Source organism: Physeter macrocephalus, chromosome 5, assembly GCF_002837175.3.
Source record: "Physeter macrocephalus isolate SW-GA chromosome 5, ASM283717v5, whole genome shotgun sequence".
Lineage (NCBI taxonomy): Eukaryota > Metazoa > Chordata > Mammalia > Artiodactyla > Physeteridae > Physeter > Physeter macrocephalus.
Genome location: NC_041218.1, coordinates 106,155,603 through 106,179,693, shown reverse-complemented (window position 1 = coordinate 106,179,693; position 24,091 = coordinate 106,155,603). Strand labels below are relative to the sequence as shown.

Sequence of the window (24,091 nt, the reverse complement as noted above, 5' to 3'; positions counted from 1 at the left end):
TTCCCCCTGGTTTACTGGGACTCTGGTGTTCCTCTCCTGGTGCAGTGTTTCTCCTTCAGGCTGCCGCTTGAAGATGGCCTCTTAATTTGAGAATTCCATGGGTACATGTATCTGGATCTCTCGTTGACTGTTTCTGTCGTCCTCAGTTTTGTTTTTCAAGGCAAACATGGTGGGGAAAGCACCAGAGGGACTGGCCTTATCCCTCCTTGATTAGAAGGGATCCTTGTCTAGGAAGGAATGGTACCCTGATGATGTGAGGTACTTACCGAACCCTGAGAGAAGCCATCACCAGGGTTCGAACCTGGGGTCCCCACGACTCACAGTGGTCTGCAGAAATCGCGTGCACGTACGTGAAGGTGTCTCGGTGCGTCGTGCCCTCATCAGATCCTCAGAGGAGTCCTGATCCTAGAGGCTCGAGAGCCCTGAGGCTTGACCTGGAACCTTCCCGCTGTCAGCCAGTCTGCCCATCTCTCCGGGACTCTGCCTCTTCCTCTGTGCCATGAGGATGTTGAACGCAGCCTGTGATTCGTGTGTCCTCAGCACTGAAGGACGTCCTCGGGGGCTCTGTTAGACAAGGCTTGTCCGGACCCCACATCACAGCAGACCGTGCCAGAAACCTTTCCCAGCGGGGGCCTCCCGACCCACCCCCTCAACTCAGTGGCCCCTGCAGGATGCCCAGCCTCTAGCACATGGCACAGAGCCTGGACGGTTCAGCATTGGCTGCTGGATACCCTGGGGTTGTTTGTTTTCGGGAAATAACTAGAGAGAGGGCCGGGGGTGCATAGTGGCGCAGGAGGACCCCTGGCAGTGTGAACCCGAGAGAGTCCCTTGCCTGTCGGATCCTCAGTCTTCCCGTCTGTACAGTGGGGAGAGTAACCCTGCACGTGCCCTTGTTGTGAGGACTGAACGTACGTATGCCAAGTGCTTGGGACTTGGCTGGCTTGTACGTCCGGAAGCTGAGAGCTAAAAACCCCGGTTACTGCTGGGCTCAGAGGCCTGGGAGCTGTTACTGCAGGGTGGGGAGGGCTCGCTACCCCCTGGCACCCATCCTGCCCGCCCTCCGCAGTGCCGTGCTGTCCCCGGGTGTTGGCTTGGGTTTTGGGACGTGCACCTTCTCTTAGATGCTTGCACAACTGGGCAGTGACACACGGCGGAATCACAGCAGAGAGGAGCTGACTCACTTGTACAGCAAGTAGTCTCTGAGTTACCTTCTCTGCTGGGACCAAGAGAGTCGTGGGGTTAGAGTCTAGAGTCATGGCTGGTCCTACGTGGTCTGGTCCAAGTCCTGTCAGTGCCGACTGGGAGAAGCGCCGCGAGAGACACTGGCCAGGTGCTCCGCTGGAGAACATTCTACGGGGTCGCAGTAGGGATGGGGGAGAGAACTTTCTGGGGAGCGTGTCTTCCAGGGTGAGTCAGGAGGAGAGGCACAGCATTTCCGGCAGGGAACGGAGCGTGTGAAGCCCTCGACGAGGGAGAGCTTGCTGATTCAGGGTAGCAAAGGAGGAGGCATGGAGGCACCGAGGAGACTGGGACAGTCACGGTGGGTGTGCTTGCGCCGCGGCGCTGGGGGGATGTAAGCGAGGACGTGGTAGCTACCGTGATCTGTGATTTACGTGATGGCTTGAGTGCCGAATCTAGCAGAGGGACAAGGGCTGAGGGGTGGGAGGGGCCCATGGGAGTCACGTGGAGGGGGATTTTGTCCGATTGGGATTCTATCCCAGAGCACCCCAGACTTTCTGGAACTGCTCTCTCTGCGTCCCAGCCAGAAGGCGGGTCTTGCTAGCAGTGGTGTCTCCGTCCCTTGCCCCTGGCCGGGGTGGCAGGGGGGACACGCCCTTGCTCTGTGCCCTGTTGCGTCAGGTATTGAGGACCGTTGTGAAGACGACTCTTTCCTGCCCTTGTGGTCTGCACGGTACTTTTCCCCTCATTTCTAACAACCCTATTAGCCTACGTTTGGCGTCGTCGCTGGGGTCTGATGTCTGGGTTCCACTTTCTTTCTCCTGGAATCTCCTGACCCGTGAAAAGGATAAACAGAAGGGTGTTGTCGGTATAGCAGCGGAAGAGGCCCTACTTCTTACCGATGCCCAGAGCTCACCTGGGCTCTGCAAACGCAGGCACTTGATGTGTTGAAACTTTCACCGAATTTCCTGAGCAAACTGTAGAATATATCTTGCAGAAGGGAAACTCCACCCACTGGGTGAATCCGTTTACAGAAGAGAAGCAGTCCATCGCTTTGCTCGTGCTGGCTTCCTTCAAGGCTCTTTCCCGGGTGTGACCCAGGCCCCTCCCTTAAATCCGGTTCCTGAGTGGCTGAGGCTGACGGGGGGTCACACAGAGGAAGGAGCAGCGCCAGGGACACCCCCGGGACAGGGACAGACACTGCGGGACATGGGATGCTGAGGAGACAGGCTGGGAACCAGGCTTCTTGCCCTGTAGCCCTTACCCTGAATCACGGCTCTGACTCCCATTCTGTGGCTGGAATCGCCAACATTCCATTTAAATGTGAAAAGTTAAACCTTTGTCTTTCGGCTTCTTACTGTGCACATCAGTCTTCTGACTTTAAGGGGATGGCCATCCTTTACATGGACACCGTCTTCATGATTGCTTTCATTTATTTATTTCTTAAACATTTTTTGGGGAGTAGAGTTGATCTACAATGTTCTGTTAGTTTCAGGTGTACAGCAAAGTGAATCAGTTATACAGATACACATATCCAGTCTTTTTTCAGATTCTTTTCCCGTACAGGCCATTACAGAGTATTGAGTTCCCTGTGCTGTACAGTAGGTCCTTGCTGTTTATCTACTTTATATATAGTAATGTGTATATGTCAATCCCAATCTCCCAATTTATCCCTTCCCCCTCCTGCACCCCGGTAACCGTAAGTTTATTTTCTATGTCTGTAACTCTGTTTCTATTTTGTAGGTAAGTTCATTTGTAGCCTTTTTTTAGATTCCACGTATAAGTGATATCACATGATATTTGCCTTTGTCTGACTCATTGCTTTTATTTTTAATGCAAATAACTTAAACAGATGCCATTAATTTGATGGATAAATTTCATAATACGTCCAAACATGAAACTAAAAAGCAGTTAAATGAAATAGTCCTCATTGCCTGCTGAGCAGTGCACACAGCTAATTAAAAGGCCGGGGTCTTCATGTCGTTCTCAGACAACAAAGGAAAAGCTAGTTTGTACTGAAGCGATGCAGGGCTTGGTCCCTTACCCCTCCTGGTACAGGGGACAGAATTCCTTCATTCTCTGTTGGTGGCATGTCCCCGACCCCACCCGGTCCTGGTGGGGAACAGTGTGGCAGCAAGTAGAATGCAGATGACCTCACGTAGGCTACGACTAAATAAAAAAAAATGCAAATGATTGCACGTGTCAAAAAAAATATTTTGCACTTTGGGCCGCCAGTGAATCCCTTTGTAGATCTTTAGGGATTGGTAAACTTTAGTTTTTTTTAAAAAAAGTGTTATAGAGACAAATTTTCTTGCACAAAAGTTTTACTTAAAAATTCGATAATTATCTCAAAAATCTGTAAAGTGTCTATTTAAGAAGAAATAAACAGGCCTCCTCAAGCACATTCCGCCCTCATCTCGTTTCTGTGCAGCCATTGTGTGCCTTCCGGCTAGAAATGAGCTTAACACAGTACTAAAGTCCGTTGCAGATTTCTTCATCAGTCAGATACTTAAAGACTTAACTTTGGGCTCTCACGCCCCAAAGATACCCTCTTTGGGGCGCGAGAGCCTATACAGACTCGTGACCTCTCGGGAGTACCTGCCCCTCACCGGGTCCTGGGCCAGTCATCTTATGTACGTTACCTAGTTCAAGCCTCACAACGGCGAGACCACAAAGTCTGCGACCAGTCCCGGCCTCCTGGGCAGATCCTGGAGCGTTCGCTAGGCCCACCCCTTGTGAGCGTTTAGTGCCTTCCTTGGAAAAGCCTTGGCTTACGCGTTCACACTTCCTAGCCTGCTGTGTACACGGGCGGGCAGCTCTGAAGCCAGCGCGGTCAGTGTCACAGAATCAGGATTTTTCTGCCAGAAAGCAGGGCAGAAGCCCTTGACTTGGTTCCCTTTCATGCTGAGCGTGTGCTGACTCAAGAGTCCTTGCTGCGCGGGTAGCAGCTGCAGGTGTAGACCCTGAGGCCCTGGCAGTCGCAAATGCACCTCCTGCCCCCGCAGGGCCTCACCTTCACCCCCGCCAGCCCGGCTCACAGGCACATGGGCTCAAAGGGAAACGAAGTGTCCACCCTCAGACCCCGCGGGAGACTGCTGGGCACGGGACGGCCTTCCCTGTAGGGTGGGATGTAGGGGAGCGTATGTCCTCTGGGGCTGTCGGCACACCCCACCCTTTAGGTGTGTTTCCAGCAGGGGGGCCAGCGCCCTAGCCCTCGTCTCGGCCAGGCTGCCGACGCCAGGCGCACGGCATCCTCCCCCAGGCGGGGCTGTTCTCAGGACGTCTCTGACCTTCCCGCAGCCCTGCTTACGCAGATCTTTGATTCTGTCTAAGCCCTGCCCCTCTCTTGTTTCTCACGACGCTGGGATTTCTCCTTCGGGTCTGATGGTCAGCTGCCTTAAATTTGCACTTGTTTGTGAACTTGCCCTCCAGAGCTGCGTGTGGGTGCGTGTGCACGTGTGAATCACGCACCTTGCGAGAAGAGCCTGTTCCTCGTCGTTCACAGGAAATCCCCGAGGTCCGCTCCCTCCCTAACCCGGTCTGGGCTCCTCCCCCTGCCTCCCCACATGCCAGCCTTCCCGAAATGCCCCCCCAGCCCGAGCCCCTCCCCACCTTGGTGCCGTCAGAACGACCGTCCTTGCAGGGGACGGCCTCAGGCCCACGCCTGTCCTTACCACCTCCACCTGATTTTTCATGTCACCACTCACAGATCATCTCCTGAAACTCTGTGAACTCAGCCTAAATCAAGAGCCCGTACCGATCCCTGTGGAGCCCTCTTGCCTTCCTTGCCCTCGTGGTTGTATCGTCCTTCTTCCTGTGTCACGTGAGCTGCTGTCCACCCTTGGGGACCATGATCCCGTGGAGGGTGACTTACAACTGGGATCAGCGATCTTAGGACGGTCCTGGGATGTGATGGGGCCACCACATATTTGTTTAGTGGATGACTGTCTTCCCAGACGCGCATGGCTTTGCTCATAGGAGAAGTTAAGTCTGTAAGTGTGAAGGATAATGCTTGATGGTATGATTAAAATCCTGTTATTCCTGCCTGCCTTTCTCTGATGCTTCCTCCAAACCGGTGATTCCCAGATCTCTGAATTCTTTGCTGCCCCCACGACTCACAAGGAGGTGACTCCATTCAGAGTCAGATTCGGGAGGCCTGCGGGCCGGGGCCATTTGCCCAGAGCGCCGGACCTCCTGCACTGACTCTCAATGGAAGTGCGTGGCAGCCTCCGGGCTGTTCCCTCCCTGGGGATGTGCAGAGACCTCGCGTCCAACAGCTGGAGGAGGATCCAGGTGACCCTGGAAGTGACCTGACCCTGAGAACCAGGGCAGCTCATGTCCGGTTTTCCGGCTCTTCGGAGAGGAAGCAAACTTCCGCTTGGGAAGACTCTTAGGAGAGAAGGGTGGCCCCTTCTACCTGCAGCGCACACAGACCCGCTGAGCCAGGGCTTGCTTCACGGGCGCATCAGGACCGGGAGTAGCGTGGTCTGGTTTTTCTTTGAAGTTTGGGCGGGGTTCAAATTTCTTTGAACCGTGAAGTTCCCTTTCAGGAGGTGCTGTTCACCCCGCTTCCTGCCCCGGCTGCCGGCATGGTACATGGGCGGGGATCCTGCAGGCTTGTCTTTCGGCGGAGCTGGCATCAGCCCCAGCATCCATGGCTAGTCACACGTGGAGAGCAGAGTGCCCTTTGGACTCTGCTCAGGGAAGTGGAGAGCTGTGTGGACTTTCTCTTCTCAGGCCCCTCCAGCTTGGCTGGGTGCCAGCCATGGCCGGGATTAGGTTTTAATTCAGCTGCCTGGACTCGGCCCTGGGATTTGCACTCACCGAGCCCAGACGGTGTCAGACGCACAGCCCACACCATCTTGGATGGGCTGGCTTTCGTTGGGGCAGCACCTCCGCCTCCTGCTTCACGCTGAAGGGCTCTGGGCGAAAAAGCCGTCTGGCAGCGCCCCCGCTGATGTGGAGCCAGCATACATGGCCCTGACATTTAGGTCATAACTATGTGATGGTTTTAAGATAAAACCCTTTGGAGCTCTGATTGATGATGTTGGAGATGCCAGAAATGTTTTTACGAGATGGTTTTAAGATGGGTTACCTTTGAGATGCCAGGAATGTTTTTATTTTTATTGTTTTCATCTGCTAAGTCCTTCCTGCCCGGCACTCCCAGCTGCTTCCCTGGAGGGAGCAGAGGGTTGGTGAGTTGGTTGCTCAGCGACTCATGCCCTGAAGAGCCTCCCAGGGTGTGCCCAGGAGGGGCCAGGCCCTGGGGCCCCCTGCCCAGTGGGTCCTCAGACTGGGGCAGAAACCTGGCCCTTTGACGGCCGTGCGCTCCCAGACTCAGGTGACCCCAGATGCCCAACGCCCGCACAGACCTTCCGGGGTCAGCACCTCGGCCTCCCTGGACCGAGTGAAGGTGGTCCGAAGTGGTCCCTCCCGGGCAGAGGAGGCCAGTGGTGCTGTGACCATGCTGTGTGGAGATGCTGCTCGTACGCAGAGGGGCCCGGGGAGTCCGTGCACCTGGGCAGCTTCTGCTCTTGAACTGGCCCATGGTTACCCCCTAGAACACACAGCCTGCGGTGATGTGATGCCCTTGGGGTGGAGGAGGAGGACTGTGGGGGGGCAGCAGAGCTGTCTCGCTGCCCTCGGGCCCTGCCCCCTTCAGGGCTCCCTCCCCTGGGCGGATGCAGCCTCACCCCTTCCTTCCCTTTTCTCTAAGGGGCCCATGAGCCTCCACCCCCGTCAGGTCCTGCATCGTCCGCCTTGTCCCCCAGCCAGAGAAGCTTCTCGTGGGTGGTGGGACAGAGGCTGAGGGGCCCCAAAGAAGGAGAGAGCCCTGGTAGTAAGACTCACAGTACCAGCTGATCACATTACTAGGGTGAAACGATTTTATTAGGACGAAGTCTAATTTTATTAGGATGAAAACTTAATTTCATTAGGAGGCAATGATTAAACTGTGATAAAATCACATGACGTAAAATTTACCATTTTTGAACCATGTTTAAGCATGCAGTTCGGTGATGTTAAGCACATTCACATTGTTGTGCAACCATCTCCAGAACGTTTTTTCATCTGGAACCATTCAGCGAACTGGAACTCTGTTAAACAAAAACCCTGTTAAACCCATCAAACAAAACTACCCGTCTCCCCGCCCCGCCAGCCGCTGGTAACCACCCTTTTATTTCCTGCCTCCGTATGAACTTGGCTGCCCTCCGAACCTCCTCTAAGTGGAATCAGGCAGTAGAAGTCCTTCTGTGACTGGCTCGTTCACTTGGCCTACTGTCCTCCAGGTTCATCCATCTTATAGCAGGTTTCAGAATTTGCTTCCTTTCTAAGGCTGAATAATATTCCACAGTGTGTATTGGGCCATATTTTGTTTATCCTTTCAGCTGCTGATAGACTCTGGTTGTTTCCACCTTTTGGCTATTGTGAATAATGCTGCTCTGGACATGGGTGTACAAGTATCTTTTTGAGTCTTCACTTTCAATTCTTTGGGTTATGTACCCAGGAGTGGAATTGCTGGGTCGTATGGTAGTTCTATTTTTTAATTTTTTGAGGCCCCTCCGTACTGTTTTCGGTAGCGGCTGCGCCAGTTCACGTTCCCACCAGCAGTGCGCAAGGGTGCTAATTTCTCCATGTCTTCGCCATCATTTGTTATTTTCTGATTTTTTTGATAGTGGCCATCCCAGTCCTGACTACAGCTTAATTTAATGTAATATAATGGTGGTAGTTTGGGTTTATATTTTTCTGTGATTTAGTCTTTTAGAACTGGAAGCCCCCAGTTTCACAGAACTGGAAGCCCCCAGTTTCACCGACCTGGAACCTGAGGTCCAGGAAGGAAACTCCCCTGAGATAACACAGGTGGACACACAGGACCACCTAAGAGATGCTCTTTTCTGCTGTGGCCAGGTGTGGCCTCAGAGCCAAGTCAGCCCCTGTCCAGGTGTGAGGGCCAGTCACACTGGACTGAGGGGAAACGGGGGATGGGGATTGGCCTGCCCACCTGAGACCAGGAGGCACCCAGGTGCAGGCCACAGCTGAGTTCTCGGTGCCCTTGTCCCTCCTGGGAGCCCCATCCCAAATCTACAGACCCGTCACCCTGCAGATTGCACGTACTAAATAACACCGCTTCCAGGGCTTTTCAGTGGCTGGGACCACAGAGGTGCCTGGTCTGAGAGCAAGGACCCCAGAGTGTCCTGAGAGGTGTCTTCAGTCGCTCCTTTCCCTCTGCCTCTACTAACTCCACTTACACTGGGAGTGTCACTGTCAGCTCAAACTCCATCCACGGCAAGCCAATTGCTGGCCGTCCCCCAGGATGCATCCTCTGTGGGGCTCTGTGGAGCCTCGTGCAGGAGTCTGGGTGACGTGCAGTGTCCTCCCCACGCCCCCAGCCCGTCCTCTCCCTCACGGCGTCTGTGTCCGGGCATCCTCTCTCCACCCCGCCTGTCCTCCACTTCAGGCCTCGTGCTGTGGACCTGGGGCTGTACCTGCTGCCTCTCCAGCCTTGCTTCTCCAACTGTTTCCCCGGACGCCGCCTCCCTCACCTAACTCCTGACTTCCCCTCCCAAGGCCTCAGGGACCCCGTTGGCTACAGGGTCACCCAGGTCCTCAGCGGCGTCCCACCTGGAGAACTTCTTCCCGCAGCAGCTGGGCCCCTCCTCCAGACAAAACAGACACAAAACCATCCTCTGGTCCTGACCTCTTTCTTGGTGACCTTGAAAAAAGTAATTTAGGCACTCCCCAAGTATCTGTGGGATACCTGTTTATTTAGAACCCACCTGCGTACAGTTCCCCCAACTGTAAAATGAGAGCTGGAGATCTTATCCTTTAGACTATGAGGTTCAGATGAGACAGAGTATTTATTTATTTATTTATTTATTTATTTTTTGCTGTTGATATACAGTATCATGTTAGTTTCGGGTGTACAGTATAGTGATTCAGTTTCATATATATATACACACACACACACACAAACACACATATATATATTCTTTTTCAGATTCTTTTCCCTTATAGATAGGTTATTACAAAATATTAAGTTTAGTTCTCTGTGCTATACAGTAGGTCCTTGTCGGTTATCTAGTTTATATATAGCAGTGTGTGTATGTTAATCCCAAACTCCTAATTTATCCCTCCCCCCTTCCCCTTTGGGAACCATAAGTTTGCTGTCTATGTCTGTGAGTCTCTTTCTGTTTTGGGAATAAATTCATTTGCATCTTTTTTCTTTTTAGATTCCACATGTAAGTGATATGATGTTTGTCTTTCTCTGTCTGACTTACTTCACTTAGTATGATCATCTTTAGATCCATCCATGTAGCTGCAAATGGCATTATTTCATTCTCTTTTATGGTTGAGTAAGAGACAGAGCATCTTTGGAAAAACCACAGCACTCTGGTACACTGTGTGGCTGTATAGTCAGCCCATCGCTGCTGTTTGACATCTCCTTCTGTGATGTCCATTACAGTATTTTGTTTCCCCCCCCCACCGCAGACACGTTTTTCCCTCCCTCATCTGCAAAGTCTGCACATGCTCAGGGGCCGCTCACAGCCTCCTCTGTAGGGGGACAGCCCACCACTGCGGTCCATGCAGGGTTCTTCAATTTCATTGTTGTCTCGAGATTTTATAAGTCTGCTGAGTTCCCTGTAGGCTGAAACTGACATAATTTCTCTGTTGCCAACATCAATATCAATGAGTATTTTTAAGAACCTACAAATATGGAGAGCAGTGTGCTAAATACTGAGCGTACAGACAGCCTTAGTACAGCACCTGCTTGCTGCCTTCTGGAGATATTAAATAATAGCGGAAGAAATGAGGTTCTCGTTTGCCTCATAAAGAGATTAATCACAGTGGGGGTGGGACCTCTGCGTCCAGGATCTTAGGCCGGCAACAAGCAGCTTTCCCAGCCTGGGGTCAGTACATTCGCGGACACACAAAGCTTCCGAAGTGGGTCTGATGCTGAAAACTCAGCCTCTGTGGACTGGTGCCGAATCAAATCTTAGAGACAGAGTTTTGGGTGAAGTAGAAAAGAATAGATTTATTGCTTTGCCAGGCACAGGGGGACACAGCAGGCTGGTACCCCTCAAAACTGTGTGTCCCAACCCGAGGGGATTTGGTGAGGAGTTTTATAGTGATGGTTCAAGGGCGGGGGGCTGCTGATCAAGATCAGGGTGTGGGCGGGGCCTGCATTCCTTTAACCTGGCCTCAGGTCGGCTTTTCCTAATGGGCTTCTCTGGTTACTTTAATCTGGTCTCAGGTGGTCTCTTGATGAGATCTTCTCTGGAATGAAGAATGCTAATATCTTCCATTTGTTGGGGGTTTTAGTTCTATAAAGAGCTTAAAGATATTGTTATGTGTATCCCTTGAGGTGGACCCAGGACCCTGCCCCCGGGCTGCTCTATTGTTTCTTGACTGTTCCTCCCTTGTCTCTGCATCCCCTCCCTTCCCTGATTAGCATCTGTTTGAACCTGCCCTTTGGAACTCGGGGCAGGTCCTGGAGGCTGGAGGCTGTCCCCTAAAAACAAGGCTTCTGTGCCCAGGAGCCCCACAGGGTCCTGCTTGGTTTCAGGTCCACAAATCCATCCGCACCCCAGGCATCACTTTTGGTGTGAAATTTTCCATGTGCACTTCTGAAAATCTGCAAATGTTATTCTGTGAAATAAGAACAGATTCATGAAGTAATGAACATATATATTAACTGTATAATTTTCTATCCGTTGCTTTTATCAAATGGTACAAAATCACAGCTAAAACCACATGCCATTTCCATGTTAAGACAGGAGCCTCTGTTCGAAAGAGATGTGATCGTTAACATAAACCAGCTCTCAGAGACTCAGATTTGATTGGTTCGTGGTGGCAGGTAAACATTTTTTAAGCTTCCCAGGTGCTTCTGCATGCAGGTAGAGACCCCTGAGCTCAGCCGTGTGTGTCTGGAGTCCAGAAGGATTCTCAGGAGACGTGGTTTTGAGCTGTGTCTTCAAGGGATCAAAACCTCCAAGGCAGATGGTGAGGCAAAGGCAAGGGGGGACTTTCGTGCTTCCAGGATCAGGGACCAGTGTCCTGTTACCAGCCAAGCTGGGGAGATCCAAGAGGGGCCAGGACTGAGGGTCCGTGGAGAGCCCTGGTTTTCAAGCACCGCTGTGGTTTGGATGTTGTGACAGCTCCACAGGGGACAGGTGTGTGATGGCCCGGAGTCTAGGGTCCAAATGTCCACACACAGCTGGGTTTTGCTGTGAAGGTGTTCAGAGCCCAATCGGATGTTTGATTTTTACTTTTTTCCAAAAAAGCCAGAAATTCACCGTGTCCTTGTGAAACATTCTAGTTTTTTCGGTGTTGGCCAACTTACACATGCACACATGTGCACATGACACAGCACTGGACCCACAGAAGCCTCCCTGGGCATCCGTGCAGCCCTCAGGGAGCGTCTTGGTCTCTGTGTGGCCAGGGATGCTGTGTGCAGAGCAAAGCGTGAGAAGATGAAGGGCATCCATGGTGGCACTCAGTGCGTGTTTGTGGAATGAGGGGGTCACGGTAGGATTGGGTGGCAGGAGGCTGGGGTGTAGGAAGAGACTGCATTTGTGCAGACGTTAGTGATGAGGGCTTGGGGGTGCAGCAGGAGGCCTGGGGAGGAGGTGGGGATGGAAACGGTATCCCAAAGCTGACTCTGGGTGGTGGGGACAGCATTTATTTGGAAAAATCTGGGGCAGTAGTCATTTCTTCTGCCTCTTTTGCCCCCATCGCAGTGCTGGCTGAATGAACAAATGCCTCCTTTTTTATTCAGCGTGTTCTGAAGGAGTTCAAGCCTTCAAGCCAGCTTTTTTTCTTTTTTTTATTGGGGTATAGTTGATTTATAATCTTGTGTTAGTTTCAGGTGTACAGCAAAGTGATTCAGTTATATTTATACATATATCTATTCTTTTATAGATTCTTTTCTCATTTAGGTTATTACAGAGTACTCAGTATAGTTCCCTGTGCTATACAGTAAATCCTTGTTGTTTATCTGTTTATATATATTAGTGTGTATGTGGTAATGCCAACCTCCTAATTTACCCCTCCCCCTCACCTTTCCCCTTTGGTAACCACAAGTCTGTTCTCTTGTCTGTCAGTCTGTTTCTGTTTCGTAGATAAGTTCATTTGCATCATATTTTAGATTCCACATAGAAGTGATATCATATGATATTTGTCTTTGTCTGACTTCACTTAGTATAATAATTTCTAGGTTCATCCATGTTGCTGCAAATGGCATTATTTCATTCTTTTTTATGGCTGAGTAATATTCCATTGTACAGCCAGCTTTATTAGTACCCAGAAATAAAAATGTAGTTTACCTGGAAAGTATATTTATTTCCTAAAAATGATTTTTTCCTGAAAGTACTTCTGGGAGTTAATGCTAATGGCAGATGGACTGCTCAGAGACTGGGCTTCTAGCCGAGACCTATGGTTGATTAATGAAGGAACCCATAACCAGTCTCTCTGCCTTGACTTTTCCATCTGTATAATGGGCTGATATCTAGTCTTCTTAATAGAGGTTGAAGGATGCACTGGTTAAAACTTCAGGCTCTGGAAACAAATTATCTGTAATCTGAGAAAGGTTTGCCCAGACTCCTTATCTATAAAACAGGAATGGCAGTACCTCCTCACAGTGTTATTGTGAGGAATAAATGAATTAATACTACACAGTCCTTAGACCAGTGCAATATATGTTTCCTACTTCATCTTTATTTCTATAAGTTTAAAGGAAAAAATATGTGATGAATAAGAATAAAGCATAAAAATTGTAAAAAATATGATGTAGGTATAAGGTTTTTAATAAGAAAAAAAGAGAATTAATTTATATCTACTTATCAGGGTAGATGATGAAACCCAGGTTTCATTCCTAAGTCTTGTGTTGGCCAGTGAAGTGAACAGTGATGGTCTGAGGCCTCATCTGAACCCTGTTTGCTGTTTTTCCCCACTTTAAATGACCTCTTTCATTTTACAACTAATGCATATAGAGAGGTGATATTATAGAAAAAATTAGGAAATGCATAGAAGTGAAAATAGCAAAACAAATGTCATGGTACCCATCACCCAGAGATCATTGTTACTAATTCTTTGCCTTGTCTTTCTAGACTGTTTTGTGATCTATTGCTATAATGCATACTTCTCTTATAAACGGTATTTCTCAAAACAAATAATATTTTAAAGTTTGTTTTCTTAAAATGTCTGTATTGAGCATTTTGGAACATCAACTTATATACATTTAAAATATATTTATTGTTTTACATGTAGCTGTCCAGTTTTTCCAGCACCATTTATTGAAGAGACTGTCTTTTCTCCATTGTATAGTCTTGCCTCCTTTGTTGTAGATTAATTGACCATAGGTGTGTGGGTTTATTTCTGGGCTTTCTATCCTGTTCCATTGGTCAATATTTCTGTTTTTTGTGCCAGTACCATACTGTTTTGATTACTGAGCTTTGTAGTATAGTCTGAGGTCAGAGAACCTGATTCCTCCAGCTCTGTTTTTCTTTCTCAAGATTGCTTTGGCTATTTGGGGTCTTTTGTGTCTCCATACAAATTTTAAAATTATTTGTTCTAGTTCTGTGAAAAATGCCATTGGTAATTTGATAGGGATTGCATTGACTCTGTAGGTTGCCTTGGGTAGTATAATCATTTTGACAATATTTGACAATCAATATTTGACAATCAATATTTGACAATATTGATTCTTCATAACCTAAATGGAAAAAGGATTTGAAAAAAATATATATATATGTATAACTGAAACACTTTGCTGTATACCTGTATTACAGTACAGCACTGTAAATCAACTATAGTCAAATATAAAATAAAAATTGCTTTTAAAAAGTATATTTAACCAGTACTGGTATAACATTGTTTTAGTACCATCATTTATTGAAATTCTCTCTTTTTGACCTGTGGTTAGAATATCTTACATACGTTTGCCATTATAAATTGCGTTGTACTGAGTATCTTTGAACCTCCCACAATGCATTCCTGTGGGCTTGTTTCTTTAGGATAAATTCCTAGAAATGGAATTCTGATGTCTGATGCTTTGGGCCGGAGTGCCCCAGCACATTGCTCTGCAGGAGAAGTTAAATGTTGAGGGCTCACGCGGCCTCTCCGTGGCTCCTCGCTCTGGAAGAGAGAGGGCAGGCAGGAGCACAGTGAGGTGGGGAGGGGCAAGGCCCTGGGAGCCAGACACACCTGCTCCGCATCCCTGCTCTGGGCTTCGGGGGAGCTAGGATCTTACTGACACTCAGTGTTCTCAACTGCAAAATATTTTGAGTGATGTGAGCTTCCTGAGCGTATTATTAGCATAGGTCCTGATGCTGAGTAATTGCCAGTTCTTGTTATATAATGCCCAGGGTCTCTGTAAAATAAGATTCTTATGTATAAGTAAGGAACATATAAATAAATGTGTGTGTATATACATACACATAAACATACACATGCATATGCACATACATATACATATATGTACTTGTACATAAAACAACTATGTACCTAAATATAAAATAAAACACCTACACAAAGTAGGGTCAGTTGCCTACCCTGAGTAATGTGGAGGAGACAAGAATTTCTAAAAATGTTTGTCAGAGTGGGTGATTTATTGACAGGTGTTTAGAAATCTACAAGGTGAATTGAGAATTCAAAGCACAGTCAGAAATAAGGTGAAAACAGAGGGGGAGCAGGTGGTGTGTTAAAATACCATCACTCGTAGCCCCTGCCACTAAACTGCCACCTCCGTCCACAGTGCCCGTGTCTGTGGGTGTTGGTCTGGTGGATTTTCTGGCTAATTTAGTACCTCCTGATATAGTCCTGTCACATCCTCAATACCGTGGACCCATGGACTCCAGATCCTCAGCTGGTTGTGGACCCAGAGCTGGGGCAGCGGTTTCAGCTAGAGCAATGCAGACCCCTTAATTAGCTGGGATTTGTAACCCAGTCAATGGTTCAGAAAGGACGGGTCCAAGCAAACTCTGCTGCCCCAGCCCACTCCCAGGAGGGGAACACATTTTAGGCTGTTTCTTTCCAGGAACACTTACTTTCAAAAACGCGTCCTCCATAGACCATAGACTGGCGGTTGCCGAGGGGGAGGGGGCTGGGGGAGGGATGGAGGAGGAGTTTGGGGTCAGCAGATGTGAGCTTTTATATATAGAATGGATCAACAACAAGGTCCTACTGCAGAGCGCAGGGAACGATATTCAATATCCTGTGATAAACCATAATGGGAAGAATATAAAAAAAGAATGTATATATACATATCACTGAAGCACTTTGCTGTACAGCAGCAATGAACACAACATTGTAAATCAACTCCACTTCAATTTAAAAAAATGATGCATCCTCCACTTTTCTTAGTTGTCCATTTTCTCTGTGTGGAAGAGTGCTAATATATTGATTTTTTTAAATTGAAGTGGAGTTGATTACGGTGTTCCAGGTGTACGGCAAAGTGATTCAGTTATACACACACATATACACGTATATGTGTGTGTGTATATGTATATATATATATATATATATATTCTTTTTCAGATTCTTTTCCATTTCAGGTTATTACAAGATACTGAATATAGTTCCCAGTGCTGTACAGTAGGTCCTTGTTGGAATATATTGATTTTTTAAAAGTCTGTGCAACTCAGAAGGCCTTAAGCCCTTACAAGACTGGACAAGTAGGAGGAAAGGTCCTTAGGAGCGGCTGGCCATTGACAAGTGATTTGCTAACTTTGGGTTGGAAGCTGCCACCTCATTCAGTCCTTCCCGTTCTCGCCTTTCAAGGAGGAAGATGAAGGCTCGCGCTCCCCCGCCTCCCGGGAGGCCCACCCCCACCAGCGTGCACAGAGGACAGAGACCTCCCCGCGATGCGTCCCCCAGCCCCCCGCAGAACCTGCTCAGCAGGAAGGAGACGCTGGACGGCAGGGTGGTGGCCATGACCGTGGTGCTGCCTAGCGGGCTGGAGAAGAGGAGTGTGGTCAACGGGAGGTAAGGGCCTGGGCGCGGCGAGGAGGGCTCTGCCGTCCAGTGTGCGAATCCACCGAGACCTGCGGGCTGGGCGCATCCTCCCGCGTTGGGCCGGGCCAGGGCCTCGGGGTTGTAACTCTGGGCCGAGTGACAGCCTGCAGTGTCGCAGGCGGCCCGGCTGCGTGCCAGCTGGGCCAGCGTGTGCACCCTCATCCTTAGGACCGCAGCTCACTGCTGTTAGAGGTGGGCTCAGAAGGAAGGGGGCTCTCTGGCCCATAAGCCCCTCCAGGTGGGTGACCGCCGCCACAGGTGGGGCCGGCATCCTTGGCCCTGAGGTTGCACAGCCGGGGGGCAGCCCCCCGAGTGACCACGCTCGGGTCCACTTACGGATTGACTCTCGGACGTGTGAGTACCGTCAGTTATCACTCTTCCAAACGGAAACAATGCAGGTTTAGATTAAGGAATAAAATCCGACCCGTGGAGCTGACACTGCGGGAGTCAATTTCCAGACCCTCGATTCCCACCCGCACCCTCATTTGGAGCTGATCTGCCTGCGAAGGTACCTGTGGCCGAGCTCACACGCTGCTGCTTCCCGTCCCCTCCCAGTCGTAGGAGGCAGGACGGAAGCATTGGTGATACTCCACTAAGAGTATGAAGGGTGTGATTACCGATAGCATTTCTAACTTGCTGTTGGATATTTATCAAAGTAGATCGTAACTATACTGTTTGAGCACTTCTGCACTACCGTTATTAACTCAATCCATAATAAAAAATTTTAACAAAATCACAGGAAACAATTCCATTTACATGTTTAGACGTTTTATCGTGCAGAATACGATAGGGTGATCAGTTATAAAAACATTCAAGCATAAAAGTAGTTTTGTATAATTCTGAGGCAGGAGTGAATGGGAGTCGTATTTCTAGGAAGCCAAGGAAGGTAAGAAATGATATGAAATATTTAAATCTTAGCAAACCGTTTGCTCGAGTATTTTAAAAACGGATAATGGTGGCAATCACATCACTCTGGGTGTTTTTATTCTTGTGGGTACATTGAAAATAGTGATACAACAGCTTTATGTTAAAATCTTAGTATTCTGCTTCTACCTGATATTACATCCTTTGCAGCTATTAAGTTTTATAAGGAAAATTCCAGGTGACAGTTTACTGGCAAAGGGGTACATAGGTTTTAAAATTATTTTACGGGCTATGTGTACAAAAAGTTAAGGAATGTTTCTCCAGGCATTGATAGGTACCTAGGATACAACGTCTTCAACTCTAAAAGGGGATGCAAAGCAGCTTTTTAATTTTTTTGTCCAAATTATTTTTATTTATTTGTTTTTTTAACATCTTTATTGGAGTATAATTGCTTTACAATGGTGTGTTCGTTTCTGCTGTATAACCAGGTGAATCAGCTACACGTATACATATATCCCCATATCTCCTCCCTCTTGCGTCTCCCTCCCTCCCACCTTCCCTCTCCCACCCCTCTAGGTGGTCACGAACCACCGAGCTGATCTCCCTGTGCCGTGCGGCTGCTTCCCGCTAGCTATCTCTATGTTGCGTTTGGTGGTGTATTCCAGGGTGTTACCAGCAGGGAGCACCTTCCAGGGTGCGCTCCTCTGTGAGGCTCCTCCTTGTGGCCACCACCCCACCAGCAGAAGACTCTGGAGCCAAAGTTAGGACTTACCTTGATCCCTGTGGCCTATAGCACCCACCGAAGGCAGTAGCTCCCGTGGGCGGCGTTCACGCAAGAGACGTTCAGGTTTCTAAAGTGTCTGCGTTTCTTGCTTTACAGAGGGATCTTTGTTCTAAATACGCTTTTGCCACTTAACTTTAACTTGAGAAGCAGGCCGTATGTTTACAAACTAATAGACGAGTGTAATTTTATTAGTGACTGCATTACAGTTGACTCACCATTCTTAGATTTTTGGCCCAATTTCTTGTTACATTTATAAAAAAAACACTTCAGTGAAGTGTGATTAACATATAAAAACTGTCCATATTTCATGTGTACAACTTGAGTTTGTGGCTAAGTATACACCTGTGAAACCATGACTTCTTTGTCTAGTTACAAATCTTTTAAGAAAATGGACTCATGGGTCATGCCTTAAATACTACACAGGTCTGATCTTACAAGTGCATGAGGAGAGATAGAATGCCCACTTGTAAGTTAAAAATATTATTTTGAAAAATGTTTTCAAACTGAACACGTTCTTCCAATTGTATCTTTAATTTTCTTTTTCTTTCAAAGTAGAAGTTATCACTGTGCCACTTTGCAGTGCGGCTGTGAGAATAGGTCCAGCTGTAGAGATTAAGTATTAAAATACTTCTCTCTTTTCTAAGTAGTAAATACGCATCCCTTCCCCATGGGTTTCCTGCAGCAGCCTGTGGGCTCCCTTAGCGGCTTGTAACTTGCTGACGCTGGAGCTTCTTGCTTTGGGAATTGGTTTTATGTGTCCTAGTCTTTAATAATGCAAGAGTGGGCCGAAGTCACATTCCTGACCCTTGCTGAAACCAGATCTACTAATCGTTTATCAGTGTGGTTTCTCTCTTCCATTTTATCAGAGAACATGTCCACCTTTTCACAGGATAAGCAAGTCGTTTATAATTTACAGTCAGCACCTTAACTACCTTCCCAAACATGGAAGATTCTCACAAGGAAAACACATTAGTGCTTGGAGTCTGCTGATTCCATTCTGCATATGACAGTGATTTTTCTTTCTCTCTTTTTTAAAGTTTCCTTTGGATTTAGAAACATAAGTAAAAGTCTCAGTATGTTCTTAAAGGAGACATGGGAACGGGTGTTCTGGAACTTTCTTAAGGAAGATGCTCTGGTGCCCTTTTAGGAAGGGTGCTACCAGCACTGCTCAGGGCCACTGCAAGGAGACCACTGGTCCCATCACTCTAACTGGGGGACAAGTCAAGGAGAAGGTCTTTGAAGAGAAAATGCCCTTTGCCAAAAGGGAGCTTCATAAACGGTGTCAAGCAGTCGAGATTTGGGTCCGTGTCACTCTGATGTGGTAAATTAACTCATGTCCAGTTGGCGTGCAAGCCCAAGGGGCCCAGGACAGGAGAAGGCAAGCGTTTCCTTCGCAGGATAGAGGAAATCTCTCTCAATGTTCAGTCCTGCGATTCTGCCTCTGTGGGCTGTCAGACCCCATTTATAATAGCCAAGTTTACAACCGTGCATGGATTTGCAGGTTCCCGGCCTTGTAAAACAGCACAGGACTCCCATGGCACAGGTATCGTCCTCCGAATCCCTTCTGGAGAGAGAGTTCACCTGTTCCGAGACGAAGGGGAGGGGAGCGGCGAGCGAGCCCAACCCTGGTCTCTCCAACATCACCTGCCCATCAAGGTGCTGGCCACGCTCCCTACAGAGAAAGCAGGTGTGTGGTTGGCTTGCAGCTTCAGCAAGGCCCCGTGGCCTGAACCCTGCTCCCTGTGAGCTCGTGGCTCCAGGGCCTGAAGGAAGCTGGCTCTTCTCCAGCACTAGTGTGTGAAGGGGGTGAAGCTGGAAAGGGCAGTTTTGATGCTGGGGATGCTGCCAGAAGAGGACCATTCTCCAAATAACAGGCTTGGTTTAACTTGATTTACATTTTCACTTAAAGGATACTGTTTTTTAAAAGGCTTTATTTTTCAGAGCAGTTTTAAGTTCACAGCAAAATTGAGAGGAAAGCAGCAATATTTCCCATATACCCCCTGCCCCTATATACACCCAACCTGCCCTGTTATCCACGTCCCCTGCCAGAGTGGTACCTCTGTTCTAATTGATGAACCTACACTGACACGTCATCATCACCCAAAGTCCATGGCTTACATCAGGGTTCAGTCTCGGTGTTGTACATTCTCTGGGTCTGGACAGATGTATCCTGACATGTACCCACCGTTACAGTATCACGCAGAGTATTTTCACTGCCTTAAAAATCCCTGGGCTCCCCCGGTGGCGCAGCGGTTGAGAGTCCGCCTGCCGATGCAGGGGGCGCGGGTTCGCGCCCCGGTCCGGGAGGATCCCGCGTGCCGCGGAGCGGCTGGGCCCGTGAGCCATGGCCGCTGGGCCTGCGCGTCCGGAGCCTGTGCTCCGCGACGGGAGAGGCCACAGCGGTGGGAGGCCAGCTTACCGCAAAAAAAAAAAAAATCCCTTACTTGTCATCAACAGCCTCCAGTTACTAAGTTTCTTTACGAGAATCTTTCCTGTGAGGAAATAGCCTGGTTAAGGGGCAGACCATAGATTATCAACTCCTTGCTTATGCTGTGAAAAGGTGCTGTTATGGTTTTGGATTCGGTGCTAAACCAATCGTCCCGAGAGGCAGTCTCATTCTGTGGGATCCCGATAGACTAAACAAATGAAAATGATCATTTATTCATCGAGCAAAATACATATTGAACACTTAGCTTTCATGAGACACTGGGAGGAGGACATCCCAGCAAATAAAGGAAATAAATAGCATTTGCAAGAGGGCCAGTCTGTGCAAGAAGGCGGAAGTGTAGTGCTGCTGGAACCCGGATTGAGAAGGGGAGATGCACGGCCTGGACACGAGGGCTGGCCGGGTCCCAGTGTGTATCCTGGAAGCCGTCCTACGGCTCCACTTGCCGCTAACAAGACGGCACGTGCCTCTGGGGATGCAAGGTTCCACCCCAGCGCTAGGCAAGTCAGGAGAAAGCTGGTGCATCTGAACGTTAATCTAACTTACACACAGTGAACAATAGTTCTGCATTAAAGGTAGCATGCAAATTTCACGTGCATTTTAAAAAATAAGCACTGACAGGGAACTTTAAAGATATCCGGGCTGTGTCCCGGGTCCCCCGGGGGCTGGTTGACTTACCTGCCAAGTGAGAAGCACATAGAAAAACCTGCTCCCGTATGACCTGGATACAGGAGAATCTAGATTCTCAAGTCAGATGACCTCCAAGATAGAAGTCAAAGATGCTGAGGTTGGAGTTAAACAAAACACAAGTTTCTGTGGTCAGAACCTAACCAGAAGGCACCGCTTTTTGAGGTGGCCCGTACACACCTGTCCAGATAACCGCTCATGACATCCCATGCAGCCAGGGTAACTGTCAGGCTCCAGCCTCTGAAATCCCTCTCTCCAGCTCAAGGTGTTCCAACTAGCAGTGTGTTTTATTAAACCGTTTTACAAGTTGAACGCCTTTGGAGAAGGCACGTCCCTCCAGTCGGCATAACCCCCTCTCTCCCTCTGGTCACGTACTCAGACCCCCTGCAGGCTGGGGCAGCTGCCTGGCCCAAGTGACATTTAGGTTTTGTGAGGATGTGACCACCTCTCTGATCTGGTGCCGCCGTCCTGATGACCGGGCTTCTGACGTGTGCCTGAGACGCAGGCACCCCTGGTCATTTTGCCGCGGCTTGTTCCCTCGTGCCTCGTTGATGGGCCATAAGCCTGGATTTTTGCCAGCGACCCTGGCCTCACACCCAGAGCCCAGCCTCTGGGCAATAGACCCACTCTGGGCAGGCCCTGCTAGCATCTCGCCATGTCCCGCTTCTGTGTTGCCAGGTGAAGCTGCCAGACTGGACTTGCTCTGACTCTGTAACACCAGAGTCTGCCTTACCCAGGGCTCGGGCCACGGGCTGGCCTTGATCCTGCACAAGAACCTAGGCCCGCTCAACCAGTCTGTGATTTGACAGTGCACGCAGATTGTTTGTTTTAACGTTATACGTGGAAGTAGCGACCTTAACGTGCTTTGTACACTTGACACTGTGGCACCTTTTAATCCAGTCATGGCTGGGTACTCAGTGCTCGTCTCACGAGTACCGAGGGTGCAGTAGTTTTTCAGCCTGGCCCCGGACCAAGAGCCGCCGCATCACCGGGGAACTTGTGAGAAAAGCACATCTCCTGCCCAGACCTAGTGAAGCAGAAACCCCGGGGTGGGACCAGCGATCTGGGCTTTAACACGCTTGAACTTTCGGAACACACGTTAGACCTTGAGAACCCCTGCTGCCGTGCGTGTCATGGCTCTGCCAGGCGTCAGCGTGTCCGGATGAGCTCGGGATCCCCGAGAGTGGGCCCGGGGTCTCCCCGGCATGGCGGCAGCAAGAGGGAGTTGTAGGTCAGTGTAAGCATCTCAGTGAACCCCAGCAGCCTGGCCAAGGCAAGCTTCGTGATTTAGATGGAAGCGCCCTCCCTTGGAGAAGGAAGAGGTCCGTCCATCAGCCCAGCCGGACGGAAATGGGACTTGGCCTCTCTGACTCCCGTGTGGTTCCCAAACAGCCTGGTCCCCACGTGCCCTCTGCATTTAGGGAGCGCAGGATTGGCATGGGCTGTTCCTTGACCTGTCCAGCTCTCTGCCAGGATTTCAAAAAGAACCACACCTGAAAGAAGACCAGGTTTTTTCTTATTGAAACCACTGACTCACGCAAACCGTTTTCTGGAAATCTCTACGTATTTGTAAAGTAATATTTCTTAAAGAAAGAACTAGAAAAATTCTACTCACTTTCTAAATTTAAAAGTAAATGTAATAACTTAAAAATAACTTGATAGGGGAGGGAAATTCCTTTTTCTGCTGTAAGAATAATGTTTTGTTTAGATTTAAACCCAAGTTATCTTTCTCTTTAAGTTTGAAGTATCATTATAATGTAATCGATAAATATCCAAAGTAAAGGATAAAATTTGAAATTATTCCCATCTGTTTTCTTTGTGCTGTTGATGTCAAGTACTGCGGAAATAATACCAAAGATGCTCAGGATGGGCCGAAATTACCTGTAGATACGTTCCGTTTTGAAGTTTTGAACGTGTAATGCTCAAGGAAGGCTGCAATCTGCATGTTCTTTTTTTTTTTTTTTTTGCGGTACGCGGGCCTCTCACTGTTGTGACCTCTCCCGTTGCAGAGCACAGGCTCCGGACGCGCAGGCTCAGCGGCCATGGCTCACGGGCCCAGCCGCTCCGCGGCATGTGGGATCCTCCCAGACCGGGGCGCGAACCCGGTTCCCCTGCATCGGCAGGCGGACGCGCAACCACTGCGCCACCAGGGAAGCCCTGCATGTTCTTTTAATCACCCTTAAGAATGTGAAATCTTTCTGATAAGCCAAATGAGAATTAGAGCTATATTTTATTTCCTTTGAATCTCCACAGCTGGGCACACAGTAGGACCTAATGTCTAAGTGAATGGGTGAATGAATGAGCAAAAGAAGCTTATATACTGTGTAAAAGACTTTTTGGCGCCTTAAAAAAAAAAAAACAATGCCGAAAAATAAATTTCCTCCTTACGTTGGGAGCTCTTAAGATTCATTCGGGGAACAGAGATTAAAAAGTTGGAAGGAAAAGGATATTTGAGAAGCAATGGAGAGAAGCCCCAAAGATCAGTGTCATTACCCACCCACCTCCCCTGTTACTGTGGTTTGGGGTAACCAGTCCTCTTTGTCACTACCTTTTACTCTTCCCTTGAACTTGGGATTTGCGATTACTGAGAGGGAGGCAGAGACCCTGATAGTGGTGTCTGTCTTTGTCTTAGTTCAGGCGGTCTTACAGATGCCACAGACGGGGCAGCCTGGACACAGACATTTACTCTCCACAGTCTGGAGGCTGGAAGCCCAAGGTCAAGGTGACGGCAGGTGATTTCATGCTGAGACCTCTTCCTGGTCACAGGCGGCCACTGTCCTGCTCTGTGCTCACACGACCTCCTCTTGGTGGGGTTGCAGGGAGAGAGAGCTCTCGGTGTCCCTTCTTCTGAGGACACAAATCCCATCAGATCAGCGCCCACCCTTATGGCCTCATTTAATCCTAATTGCATCCTCAGAGGCCCCACGTCCAGATACAGTCACACTGGGAGCTGGGGGATCAGTGTGAATTCCGGGGGGAGATGATTATGTCCATAGCATCACTCACACGGGGGGACCACCGGGACCGGAGGGCGTGCTTGGGGTCCTTAGCAATGATGGAGTAGTCAGTTTCTTTAATTCACCTGGGTCTTTCTTGACACTCTGAGAGTGTCTGACTGCGTG

The 24,091-nt window shown here is 49.0% G+C and overlaps 1 long non-coding RNA gene across 1 annotated transcript; it reads left to right on the top strand.

Moving 5' to 3' along the window:
* Positions 1 to 4,735: 4,735 nt before the first annotated feature.
* LOC129392151 (uncharacterized) lies at positions 4,736 to 23,513 on the top strand. Its single transcript, XR_008617514.1, has 3 exons — positions 4,736 to 5,002; positions 15,955 to 16,158; positions 22,979 to 23,513. It is a non-coding gene; the product is annotated as an uncharacterized lncRNA (long non-coding RNA).
* The last annotated feature ends 578 nt before the right edge of the window (positions 23,514 to 24,091 follow it).